Raw genomic sequence first — 14,054 nt, 5'->3', positions numbered from 1 at the left:
TATACTTTGGTCAGAGGAGGCCAGTAAGTTAACTACTTTGTTAGCCAAGTTATAAAGGACACTAAAGTATCATTAGAAATGTTACTTTATGGAGAAAAAAATGTATTTAGGAGAATTCCTCTCAGGGAGAGTGACATATAAGAGAGGAAGAAATCTTTGGAGGGAGCAGAGGCAAGGAAGGAGGCATGAGGCTTCCCCCAAGGGTCTTGGTCCAGTAATATAGGCAGTCACCAAACTGCTTTCTAAGAAGGGTAGTTTCTGATTTCCTGGGGGTTCTAGCTTTGCTAAGTAGAGGATATCTGTGCAGAAGCAAAATTCTGCTACAGAATACAGGGGGGAGAAGGAGTCCTATCATTGGAGGCTCATTGTCAAATCTCATAACATCTCTTAAAACGCGCCGGCCATGTTGAAGAGTAGAGGACTGGGCTGTACCAGTGACAAAAAATAGGGGATGGGCTACAAAGACTGACAGCAAGTTCTTCACTGATCTTGCTACATCTTGATTTCTCACCTGAATAATAAGGATGATTGGAGACTTTCTTGACATGATAAAATAGCTAAGAAAGAAATACAAGAGGACTTCCTATAGAAATTAAGAACAAGACAAGGAAGCCCACTATCTTTACTGTTATGGAACACTGGTCAGAGGTCACAGTTAATGCCACACAAGAGAAAGCAATTGGAGGTATAAGGATTGGAAAGAAAGAAGGAAAATGCTGGTCTTTCTGGAAAGCCCAAAAGGATCCACATGAAAACTGTACAATAGAAAATAAGTTAATTTAGGAAAGTAGCAGGTTATACACATTAAAGGTACATGCTAAATATATATATATACGCACACATAGACATATGTTTATTTCACATATAAATGGCTGCCATCTCATTTATGATAGCAAAAGTTAAAATAACTCTAAATAAACTTAACAAGAAATGTCCAAAATGTATATGAGACAATAATAAACCTCTCTTGAAAGGCATAAACGGAAACAAAGACCATGTGCTTGAATATAAAGACTCAAGAAAAATGTCAGTTCTCCCTAAGTTAATTTACATATTTAATGAAATCCTAATTTTACAATATCATAGGGGTTGTTTTTTTTTTTTAACTACGATGGCTTATTGTAAATTTCATTTGTAAAAACATAAAGGCAAGAGGGGCGCCTGGGTGGCTCGGTTGGGCATCCGACTTCGGCTCAGGTCATGATCTCACCGTCTGTGAGTTCAAGCCCTGTGTCCGGCTGTGTGCTGACACCTCAGAGCCTGGAGGCTGCTTCGGATTCTGTGTCTCCCTCTCTTGCTCTGCTCCTCTCCTGTTCATACTGTCTGTCTCTCTTTCAAGAATAAATAAAACATTAAAAAATAATTTTTTAAACATAAAGGCAAGCATAGTCAAAAAGAAAAACTGAAAGAGGAGAGCAAGGAGGGAAACGTCAGCTCTCCCAGACATTGAAATATACTAGAATCTCATTCACAAAGCAGTTCCATATTGGTCCATAAAAGATAAGAAGACCAATGGAACAAAATATAAAATTCAAAAGTAGGCCCTGCTACATACAGAAATTTAGTATTGATAAATGCACTATTTGAATCTAATGGAGGAAATGATGGATTTTTTAATAAATGGTATTCAGACAACTAGATAGTCATAAGGAAAATAAAATTGGATCCATCCTTCACTGTTCCCTAAATCAATTCCAAATATATCCCATTCGGATACATTTTTTAAATGTAAAAAAGGAAACCATACAAGTAGAAAGCATGGGTGAATTCCTTTATAACCTGGGTGTGGAAGAAGTCTTCCTTGATATAATTCAAAATCTAAAAGCAATAAAGGAAAATACTGTTAATTTTATTACCAAAAAAGTTTAAATTTTGCATCACAAAATAACACCATAAGCAAAACTAAAAGATAAATGACAAACTAGAAAAAAGTATTTGCAACTTTGAATTCAAAGGATTAATACCTCTATTCTATAAACAGCATTTAGAATTTGAGGTTTTAAAATAAAAGCCAACAATGTGCTTACTGTCACATAGGCTGGAGACACAAATGGAGAGTTGACATGAAAATAAATGAAAATGGCTCTAACCACGTAAAAGGATGTTCAACTTCACCCATGATAAGAGAAATACGAACAAAACAAAACAAAAACCTACCTGAGATATACTTTTCACTTATCAGATTGGCAAAACTCCAAAAGCGTGTCAATCTATTTTGTTGGTGAAGTGCTAGGGAAGCAGCCAATTCCACCCAGCGCTGATGGGAATAGAATGTTAGAATGCGTATGGAGAAGAACTTGGCAATATCTAGACAAACTATATATGCATTTATGTGATTTAATCCAGCAATCCCACTTCTAGGAATCTCTCCTGATGATACCCTGGCAAACACATGAACAAGAAGTACGCACAAGGTTGTTCATTTCAATCATAGCTATAATGGCAAGAGACTGGAAAAAACCCAAATACTTAGCAATAGGGGACTAGCTGAATAAGCAATGATACATCCACAAAAGGAATGAGGAAGAGCTCTATAAGTATTATGGAGTGATGATCTCCAAGATGTATCATTGAGTTAAAAAGCAAGGTGGAGATAGTGTGTATTTCATTCTACCATTTATCTAAGGAAGAGGAAGATATATGAACATATACATACATATTCACTTGTAATTGAAAATAAAAACCACAAATGTTTTTAAATGATCATTTATAGGAGAATGGAGGGAGTAGGGTAGAGGGGAAAGGAATAGGCACTAGAATTCTTTTAATTTATCTTGTTATGTGGAGATGACTTTGGAACCATGAAAGTATTTTTGCGGAATTATAAAAGTGACTTTTATACTAAAGTAATTTGCACATCCCTAGTGGGATGCAAAGAGTACTGAAAAAAAAATCTTATTAAATCATTTTCAGTAATGATATTGTTCATATTGTTATTCTGACACTGGTGTGTGTGTGTGTGTGTGTTGTACTGTGGGATAAAGCAAAAGAGTAATTCTATTTGTGTCATTGAGATCTGAGACTTTTAGTATGGATAAATGGAGACACACTTGTAAGGCAGATAAAGTTTAGTGACAATTCTCTAGTCCTGAATTTGAATTGAAACTATCCATTTAAAATTGTGGTGTATGTGGTCCCAAAATAAATATATACCCATTTCCTAACTCTGGCCAGTGAAAAGACCTAGAAACAATTGTCAACCCACTAGCAATGAGTATTTTTAGCCTCTGATTTGGATCACTAAGTACCATCTTTCATTACAAGAACTGAGGCTCCTTAGTTAGAGAAATGGCTGAATCCAGGTTTGGGAACAGGAAGTGTAAGAGATGAATCTGAAACCTCTTATCATACCAAAACCAAGGAAGCTATAAGGAACTGCTAGAGTCATGTGAAAAGACTTAGGAGACAATTTGAATAAGCTCCCACTAAACAAAGATGACTACATATCAATAAGAATATTAACCACAAGGCATTGAGACACATCAAGTATGTTTAAATCTATGAGTTCAGTATAATACAAAAAAAAAAAAAAATCCCACTTATTAGTTGTGTTGGAGTCCACTGGGAACCAACTCATTATTTTGAAACCTGGTAAATAACTAGAAAGAATTAGTCATTTTTCCTACCTTTCCTATAAGAACTGTAGATCCATCAGCATTAACAAAAAAAAAAAAAAAGAAGAATTGAAGAGAGTAATTATCTTTTTTTTAGAAATAATACAGAAAAATAAATAATAATGTAACTATTAACATTTTATTTATATTTATAACTAATATTAATCATTAAAATAGAATTCAAATATCACCACTTTGCAAACATAATTTAAAAAATGGATCTAGGCAATAACAATCATCAAATGGCTGCTAATATCACAAAAAGAGAAACCAGCAGACAGGTACCCCCCAGTAGAGTACACAACATCACCTATGATATAGTCTTGCCAGAAAAGAAAAAGAAAACTGAATGTGATTACGCTTCAAAATAAAACTACGAATTTACAGAAAATGCAGAGGTCGGATGAACATGTTTATTGGCACCCACTGCGATGAAATCAGCAAAACACAGACTGGGGAAACTATAGAACTAAACACCCAATGTTTTCAACAAGAAAACGCTGCAAGGAGCAAAAAGGGAGATGAGGTAGAGCTATACATTAAAAGAGATTAAACTGACATATCACCCCACTAAAATGGACATTATTTGAACCACTATCCAAACAAACTAAAAATTAGACAATTGAGGAAAGATGAACTGGGTATTTGAGGAATTGTTATTAATATTTAGAAGTCATTTTTAGATGTTTTTAGAAGTTATTTTTAAAGCATTTTTATAATTTAACACTACATACTGAAATATATGAAAAAGAAATAATGATATCTGGAATTTGTTCAAAAGAATCTGAAGTGTAGTAGGGTGAGGGAATATAGGGGAAACAAAATAGGCCATGCATTTATAATCATTGGAGCTGGATGACGGGTATATGGATGAAATAATGCTTGTAAGTTGCCACATGTATGACCAATGCCCAATTAAATTTGTGGAATTGAATAAAGGAGAAGCTACAGATATTAAGTGAGTAGTAACATAAACAACTGTGTTCACACACGTGGATTCATGAGTCATTCAACCCACCCATGCTGCGGGAGTTTAGAGAAGAGACAGGGTATTCGCTGGTCGTCAGTGAGGGTACCCCAGGAGGTTGACACTCATTGTGGGACCCACAGAACATGCCAGAAGATGGCCCTTCAGACCGGGGCCCCCACATGGACGAAGGTTGGGAATCAGGAAACGGTCTGACCATCCACAGAGCAGTCTATGCATGAAGCAGACTTCTCAACTGTCAAAGAGAAATTTTGCCCTGAACACTTGTTAAAATTGGCAAGACATACTTTATTCAGACTACTGCAGTAGAAGAGAGACACTTGAGGATACAGAACTGAGCTCGACTCCACTGAAGCAAAAGACAGAAGGCTTTTTAAATGCTGGGTGTGCCAAAGGAAAAGTGCTGAAGGAGGTTAAAGGAGGGGGTGGTCTATGATCCGGCCATCTGTGTTTGCTAATTGGTGCTTATCCAAAGGAGAAACACACTTCTCATAGCTTTATGACAGGAGCGAATTGGAGAAAGACGCCCACCAAAGTCAGCATCCGACCCTCCCACAGGAACTGGGAGACAGGGAACTATCTCCTCAAAGTGTGCATTTCACAGAGACAGCTCCCAGGTCCTTGAAGAAAAATTCTGAATTGTAGATTTACCTCTCAAAGGCAGCAGATAAAGGATTTACAATTTCGAGTTTCCTAAAATAACTGCCAAGGAAAAGGGAGGTCAGAGGCTTTTTGTCAGGTTTTAGCTGGAAGGAAGAGTAAATTCTTTTGGCAACATTGACCTTTCTCAGGCAGGCATTTTAAGGGACCTAGGTCCACGCTAGGAACATGGTCTGGGCTGACAGAAGCCATGCCACGGTGTGGTCAGGCTCCTTAGTGGCTGGGCCGCGGTGGGGGGGGCGGGGGGGCGCGGCTAGATGGCGTCATTGATGCTGAGGGTTTTCATTCTCACCACCAGGCACCAAGCTCTTCCCGGTCTCTGCACTGTCCCCCTCAGCTCTCTATTCTAAGTCCGTGGTGTGGAGTGGGTGTGCCCCAGTACACAAAATGTGGCCAGCAGATGGTTGCACAGCCAGGGCTGAATACAGAATCGGACACATTCAAGGTTTCAAATGGGAACCCTGAAGTTACGGGCAGAAAGCCTCCTAAAATCCCACACCACACCGAAATACTGGCAACAGCCTGAATGTCCAATATAGCTAACTAACACAGCAGAATCCTCTGTGGCTGGAGGAAAAGAACTAGGAAGCTTGTTATGTACCGATGTGGGACTAGCACCAGTGTATGTTTTTTGTTTTTTGGTTTTATTTTTATTTTTATTTTTATTTATTTATTTATTTATTTTGGGACAGAGAGAGACAGAGCATGAACGGGTGAGGGGCAGAGAGAGAGGGAGACACAGAATCGGAAACAGGCTCCAGGCTCTGAGCCATCAGCCCAGAGCCTGACACGGGGCTCGAACTCCCGGACCGCGAGATCGTGACCTGGCTGAAGTCGGACGCTTAACCGACTGCGCCACCCAGGCGCCCCGCCAGTGTATATTTTTGAGGAAAAAGGCAGGCTGCAAAACCCCATCTATGCTATGCTGCACGCTGTGTGTTTTGTTTCCATGTGGGAAGGCAGACTCAAAGCATACACCAGGGGTGGTAGCAGCAGATGCTTCTAGTGAGGGCTGGAGACACGGGTAGGAGCAGGCGTACTTCGGGTGATTATTCTTTTTGCAATGTTGGTATATTTTACCTAAAATTTAAAAAATGAAGTAATAGGGGCGCCTGGGTGGCTCAGTCGGTTAAGTGTTCAACTTCAGCTCAGGTCATGATCTCACAGTTTGTGAGTTTGAGCTCCATGTCAGGCTCTGTGCTGACAGCTCAGAGCCTGGAGCCTGCTTGGAATTCTGGGTCTCCCTCTCTCTCTGCCCCTCCCCTACTTGTGCTCTGTCTCTGTCTCAAAAAAATAAATAAACGTTAAAAAAAAATTTTTTTAAATGAAATAATAAATAAAACTCCTGCCAGCAACTTGGGTTGGGAGTGGGGGTGTTCCAGCCGGGCCAGGGTGGGCGAAGCCCTCACAACCTCACAGAAGCTACTGACATGTCCTGGTGGGAAAGAAGGCTCATCTCAACACTCTCGTCTCGAAGCAAAAACCCAACCAAATTACATAAGCATGTGTAAGAGCAATAGGCAAGACTTCGTAGTGGCCTACACTCTCCAGAAGCACTAAATTAAAATTTCATCCAGGCAGGTGGCACAGGTGCCAAGGACAAACGTGATGGTTCCTTCCAGGGAATTATCAAAAGAATGGGTGAACCAAGGTCCCCAGCACTCCTCCACAGGGTTCATGCAGATCCACTGAAGCCGAGGACTCAATTTAGGGAAATAAAACCCAGTTTATCATCGTCTGGCTGGAGGAATGCACAGAAAGACTCATTTATCTGGTTGTAAACGAGCTAATAGAGCTGACTGTCACAAATTCAATACTCAGCAGAAATGAGAAGTTACTTCAGCTGTTATCAGTAAGTAATGAAAAGCTGTGCACAGGGAATGTCCGTCACAAAAGCAACCTGCTCTCAGAAAACGACTGGGACTTTCTATTTCTTTCTTTCGAGGGCCAGTGAATAACTCTGAATAAGTCTTAGAGGAAACACCACAGTATTCAGAGAGAAACGAAGTTAGAAAGGCCCCTTCCACAGACTCTGGGCAAAGTTGTACAGAGGCAAAATACCCTGCCTGAATTCTAAATGCCCACACCTGTCTGCCCCCACCATTACCCTGCTCCTCCCTCCAGGCCTTCTCTCTCTCCACAGCCCCTCCCTCCAGGCCCCCCTCCCTCCATACCCCCACCAGTGCCCTTCCCCTCCCTCAGCGCCCCCTCCCTTCGCACCCCTCCCTCCGGGCACCCTTCCACAGCTCCACCCGTCCCCCCCCCAATGCTGCCCTTGGGAGCACTTGCAAGCATCATCCCCAGCCTGCGACTACACACCTTCCTCATCCTCATTCCCACCCAAGGGTAACTGTCCCTTCCTCAGACCCACTCCCAGCCAACGCTGAGGAGGAAGCTGAACTGACAGATGGATTTATTATTATTTACTTGCCAAGGAAACCTGGGCTTGTCTCAGAGCCTCGGTGAAAACTCTGTCCTGCAGTGTTGTGAGGCCTAAATGAGGCAAGGAGGTGAAGCCCTGAGGCATCTCTAGAGTTCACTGTCCCTGTCCCTAAGGAGCCCTGCTTGGGAAGTGAATTGCTTCTGGTGGTATTTCAGAGGGCCTGCAGGGGGCTGGGAGGGAGCCCAGGGCCCCTCAGTGTGGAGTCTGCACCTCCAGGCCAGCCCTGCCAGGCACTACAGGCAGGCCCCTGAATTCCTAGGGTTTTTTGCCCACATCCCAGCCACCCCCTGGAGGAGGTACAGTCACTCTAGGGGTTCTACAGGTTCCCCTCCAATGTCTCCCGAGAAAACCAAGTACTGTGATAAGTCTCATGAAGATGACTGTCCACACTTCACGATGAAAGCAGGCCTCCATGCAATGCTTATTTTGTGTGACACAAGCATTAACAAGAACTGTCACTCACTGTCTCATTTGGTTGTCTCAACAACGTCTGTGTCACCCAGGAAGACGCCCACTGTCTGCTGGGCAGCCATGGCAGAGTACCACAGGCAGAATGGCGTGAACAGCAGAATTTATGCCCTCTGGTCTGGAGACTGGAAGTCTGAGATCGAGGTGTCAGCATTGTTTTTCTGAGGCCTCTTTCCTTGGTTTCTCCATGGCCATCCTTCCCCGTGTCTTCACATGGTCTTCCCTCTGGACATGTATGCCCAGACTTCCTCTTCTCATAAGGACACCTGTGGAACTGGATTGGGGCCCCACCCCCACAGCATCATTTTAACTTAATCACCTCTTTATTTTTTAATTTTTTAAAAAATATTTGTTTGTTTTTGGGAGAGCATAAGCAGGGAAGGGGCAGAGAGAGGATCTGAAGCAGGCTCTGCACTGACAGGCTGACAGGAGAGAGCCCGATATGGCGTTCGAACTCACAAACCACGAGATCGTAACCTGGGCCGAAGTTGGACACCCAACCAACTGAGCAAACCGAGTGCCCCTTAATCACCTCTTTATTTGTTTATTTTCTAAATATAATTTACTGTCAAGTTAGCTAACAGACATTGTATACAGTGTGCTCTTGGATTCAGGAGTAGATTCTCATGATTCATTGCTTGCATACAACACCCAGCGCTCATCCCAACAAGTGCCCTCTCAATGCCCATCACCCATTTTCCCCTCTCCCCACTGCCCACCCATTGACCCTCAGTTTATTCTCTGTATTTAAGTCTCTTATAGTTTTTCTCCCTCTCTGAAACTATCTTTCCCCTTCCCTTCCTCCATGGTCTTCTGTTAAGTTTCTCAAATTCCACATATGAGTGAAAACATATATCTGTCTTTCTCTGACTGACTTATTTCACTTAGCATAATACCCTCCATTTCCATCCACGTTGTTGCAAATGGCAAGATTTCATTCTTTTTCATTGCTAAGTAGTATTCCATTGTATATATAAACCACATCTTCTTTATCCATTCATCAGTTAATGGGCATTTGGGCTCTTTACATAATTTGGTTATTGTCGATAGCACTACCATAAACATTGGGGTACATGTGCCCTTATGAATCAGTGCTCCTGTATCCTTTGGATAAATTCCTAGTAGTGCTATAACTGGGTCATAGGGTAGTTCTATTTTTAATTTTTTTGAGGAACCTCCACACTGTTTTCCAGAGTGGCTGCACCAGTATGCATTTCCACCAAGAGTGCAAGTGTGTTCTCGTTTCTCCCCATCCTCGCCAACATCTGTTGTTTCCTGAGTTGTTAATTTTAGCCATTCTGACAGGTGTGAGGTGATATCTCAGTGTGGTTTTGATTTGTATTTCCCTGATGATGACGGATGTTGAGCATTTTTTCATGTGTCATTTGGCCATCTGGATGACTTCTTTGGAAAAGTGTCTATTCCTGTCCTTTGCCCATTTCTTCACTGTATTATTTGTTTTTTGGGAGTTGCGTTTGGTAAGTTCTTTATAGATTTTTGGATACTAATCCTTTATCTGATATGTCATTTGCAAGTATCTTATCCCATTCCTTCAGTTGCCTTTTAGTTTTGTTGATTGTTTCCTTTGCTGTGCAGACTTTTTTTTATCTTGATGAGGTCCCAATAGATTATTTTTACTTTTGTTTCCCTCTCCTTCAGAGACAAGTCGAGTAAGGTCAAAGAGGCTGCTGACTGTTTTCTCCTCTAAGGTTTTATCACCTCTTTAAAGGCTGTATCTGCAATCACCTTCTGAAGTCCTGGGAGTTAGGACTCCAATATATGAATTTGAGGGGGGACATAATTCACCCTATAGCTGCCATTTTATAGACAAAGAAACTGAGACCTACAGAGATTAAGTTCCCCCTGTGAATTAATGTCCCAGCCAGGACCAATTCAATGTTGTTTCCACCCTCAAAATATTATGAAAGTCCTCCTGTTATACTCATTTATAACAACAGGGTCAGTCCTGCCTCACACCCCAGGCCCTAAAAGGGTATACTGTGAGCGCCCACTGTCTGAAAAGACAGAGTCATAGTCAACAAGGGCCATTCTCTGTGAGGAGTTTAACCACTAAGATGAACCTCCTTTTTCTCCTCTTCTGTCTCGCTTTTAATTTGGAAAAAAAAAAAAAAAAAAAAAACCTGTCAGAAACAGTGATTGATCCTTAGCCAAGCACACTTTAACTGGAACTAACTGCTGTAGCTAGAATGCGTGAGGCTGGGTGGCTTCCAGATTGTCAAGCAGCTCAGTACTGGGACTTGAAAGTTTAATAGCTTTGCTGCCAGGAAATGGTGCGGCATCCCCCTCCCCCTGCCCCAGGGACTTCGACTTTTCTTTTTCAGTGATTTTAATGCCCAGAAAAAAGTGCTGAGCAGTCGGCCCTTGAGGCAGAATGTCTATATGTGAGCAGAGTTCAGGAACTCCCCGAGGGGCACCGCTCCTCCTCCCAAACCACACACAAAGGCATCGGTGCTTTCCACAGACTTCTGGACTGGCTCCCTGTCCCCTGCAGGGTGACCCCCCTCCACCACCCAGTTCCAAGTACTACTTGAAGAGTTGAGGGTTCCTCAAGGGACACACCCAGTGGGAGGAGCCCCCAGGACCAACCCCCATGCATCCTGGTAGAGGGGTGAGGCGTGCACCTGCCTAAACCAGACAGGCCACTGAGAACACACTTCCCGGTGGACAAAGTCAGGTTTGTCAGCTTGCTGCAGCAAGGGAGAATCTGGGACATCTCAGAAAGAGAGAGTCAGAGGGGCTTGTTTTGAGGTCTGCGCTTGTGCTGGTTGATTGGGGTAAAGGTTCAGAGCAAGGATTTGTTCTGCATCTGATGCTGTCAGAAATTGGGGGCAGTGTGATGACTGGGTGTCTTATAGGTTTTATCCAGGAGATGGGAGGCACGAAGCAGGCACAGGGCGGGCATTCATATACAGTAAGTAGTAAACCTCGTCACTTGTGCTGCTGGAAGAGGGATGTTGAGTTTTGTGAATGCAGAGCATCCTTTCCTCTCTGTTTGGATATGATTTCAGCATGGTCTTATCTCTGTCTCTTTCCACCAGGATCACAGAGTGACCCTGTCTGGCTATCACTGATACCGTATGCACGTTCAGAGCAGGCGAGGGTTCTATGGCCAACTTGTTAGCTGGCGGGGCCGTGGCTCAACTTCCTCCCCCCAAACTGGGCCTCCTGAGCCCCCTCATTCTCAACGGGGGCAGCAGGCCTGTGGAGACAGAGCAGGAGTGTGAAGGGTCTCTGCCTCACACAACTATGAGGCCCCTGGAGGCCTGGGGCTGATGTGTCATTTCCTGACTGTAACGTGACTTGGGGCCCACTCGGTGCCTCTGGGACCCACACTCCCGCCTTTCTCACCCTTCTCCCCCTCGAGAGTCTATCTAGGCAGTCGTGCACGTAAGCAGTAAATGAGGTAGAACACAGTGAGGGGTGAATGCAGGGCAGTGGCTCAGACCGAGCCAAGTCCAGGCCCCTAATCCTTACCAGAAGTGAGGCCTGGGCCTAGTTACTAACGCCTGAAGAGTGAGTTTCCTTATCTCTAAGTTGAAAGAGAATGATCCCCGTTTCGCAGGACTGTTGTGAGGACTCTGGGAGATGATACGGGGTTAGGTAGAATGTCAGCTTCGGGAAGACAGGAGTTAGCTTCTCTCACTCCCTGCTCTCTCTCTGGCACCCAGCGTAGTGCCTTCCACCCAACAGACACACAGGGAACATTGGCTAAATCAACAAATGGTCTTTATCCAGCAAAGTAATTGGTTAATAAGAGGTACCTGTTTTGGTTTGCTAGGGCTGCCATAACAAAGTGCCACAGTCGGGTGGAGTAAAACAACAGAAGTTTATTCTCTTCTGTTCTGGAAGCTGGAAGTCAGAAATCTAGGAATCGGTGGGGTTGGTTCCTCCTGGGACAGTGAGAGAGATTCTGTTCTGGACCTCTCTACTATTTTGGTTGTTGGGTGGCCATCCTTGGCCTTTCTTGGCTTGTCGAAGCATCACTCCGACCTCTGCCTTCATTTTTCCTGTGTGTCTGTGTCCACCTTTCCCTCACAAGAGGGACAGTCACATTGGCCAGGAGCCCACCCTAATGACCTCAACTTGACTTGATTACATCTGCAAAGACCCTACTTCCATTTAAGGTCACATTCACAGGTCCTGGGGGACTAGGACTTCAACGTATCTTTTGGGTGGTACACAGTTCGACACATAAGAGTAACTATTGTTTTCTTTCACACTGTAGTCCTGATTCCCAATATTTTAAAAAAAATTTTTAAGTTTATTTATTTATTTAAAGAGATAGCACAAATGGGGAAGGACAGATTGAGAGAGAGGGAGAGAGAATCCCAAGCAGGCTCTGCACCACCAGTGCAGATGTGGGGCTCAAATTCACGAACTGTGAGATCATGACCTGAGCCAAAGCCAGACACTTAACTGACTGAGCCACCCAGGCGACCCCTGATTCCCAATATTTTATCCCAGTTCCTCAAATGTCATTTTAAAATGTTCCAGAATGACCAATATTTCTGTACATACTCCATTTCACCCTCACTCCTTTTGCACTTGGAATCAGCTCCCAAATCCTATCAAAGCGCATGGAGCTGGAGGTTCAGAAAAGAGAGACTAAGAGAGGACTATTCATGTAGTAGAAATACAATAAATGTCACTACGTTTCTATGTGATCTTAGACAAGTGACCCCACATTCTCAAACCTCGGTTTCCTCAACTGTTAAATGAAGAGATTGGGTCACACTGACGTCTCCCTGCAGACACACAGGGGATAGGCCAGATTCCCTTCCCTAACTCTGGTCAGCAGGTGGTCGCCTTATCCAACCCCTTCATGGACGTGAAGACACCAAGTACAGCCAACCCCTCGTCCGTCTTCGCTTCTGACGGCTAACCAGTTCTGTGCCCTGCAGCAATCCCTCTTGCTCTGAGGCTCCTCATCTGTAAAATGAGAGGGTGGAATTCTCTGATCTCCCAAGCCTCCAACAATACACCTGTCTGTCACCGCCCATCATTATCTCTGAGCAGTGCAAAGCCTAAAGGGAAGAAGTACCTAAAGAACCCTTTGTGGCTCAGAGGATTGGCCGACCCAGACCCGGAACAGTCAGTACATGTCGGCCACCTCCTTCACTTCTGAGGGTCGGGTGGTAGCCTGTGCCCCACCCCTGGTGAAGCAGCAGTTTTATTAGCTCCCCACATCTGCCAGAATATACCCCAGGTTTCTCCAACCGGCGGGGGGCCCCCCTGGAGATGGGGGAGTCCCCGACTGCTGCCTCTGACTCTGTCCCTTTGGCGGGCGGCACCACCTTCTAGCTGCTCCGAGCACTGTCTTGCATACCTAGTCAACCAGCTGCAAGATGTCATTTGTGTTAAGTTTTGGACAGCTATAATCATCCTTTCACTGCCAACGCCACCCTGATCCGAAAGGCCAGCCACGCGGTCCGTGCTGCCCTGCAGTCTGTTTATGTCAGAATTTCCACAATGGCTCCCATTTCCTGAGGATTATAAATCAACCATAAAATTTCATTTTTCCCTGAGACTTTGCATATATTAGCCAGCAAGTCTGTTCATATTCTCTCCTGCTTCCATTTATGATGGAGAAACAACCCCTCCTCTCCGCCCCCCCCCCCCCCCCCGCCCCCGCTCCTTTTCTCTTTCAGTTGCATTTTCTGTGCATTTGGGTTTTAGGTCAGAGCTTAAGTTTGAATACCCCAAGTCTTGGCTCCCCAAAGGCTTCACCCAGGTCCCCAATCTCTCCCATCTGCAGCTTCCTTATCTGCAAAAAGATGGAGATAATTACACCTGCCATCATGGCCCCGACCCTTTTAAAATTTAAGGAGAATAATGTGAGTAGAAAAAGTCTTTGTCAGTG

The 14,054-nt window shown here is 43.8% G+C and overlaps 1 protein-coding gene across 1 annotated transcript in view; it reads left to right on the top strand.

Annotated features, from left to right (window-relative positions):
- Window positions 1-14,054, top strand: part of BFSP2 (beaded filament structural protein 2) — a 68,776-nt gene that overhangs the window by 5,901 nt on the left and 48,821 nt on the right. The window lies entirely within an intron of this gene.

Source organism: Felis catus, chromosome C2 (assembly GCF_018350175.1).
Source record: "Felis catus isolate Fca126 chromosome C2, F.catus_Fca126_mat1.0, whole genome shotgun sequence".
Classification (NCBI taxonomy): Eukaryota; Metazoa; Chordata; class Mammalia; order Carnivora; family Felidae; genus Felis; species Felis catus.
The sequence above is the reverse complement of the archived record's forward strand: the minus strand, read 5'-3'. Positions and strand labels throughout refer to the sequence as shown.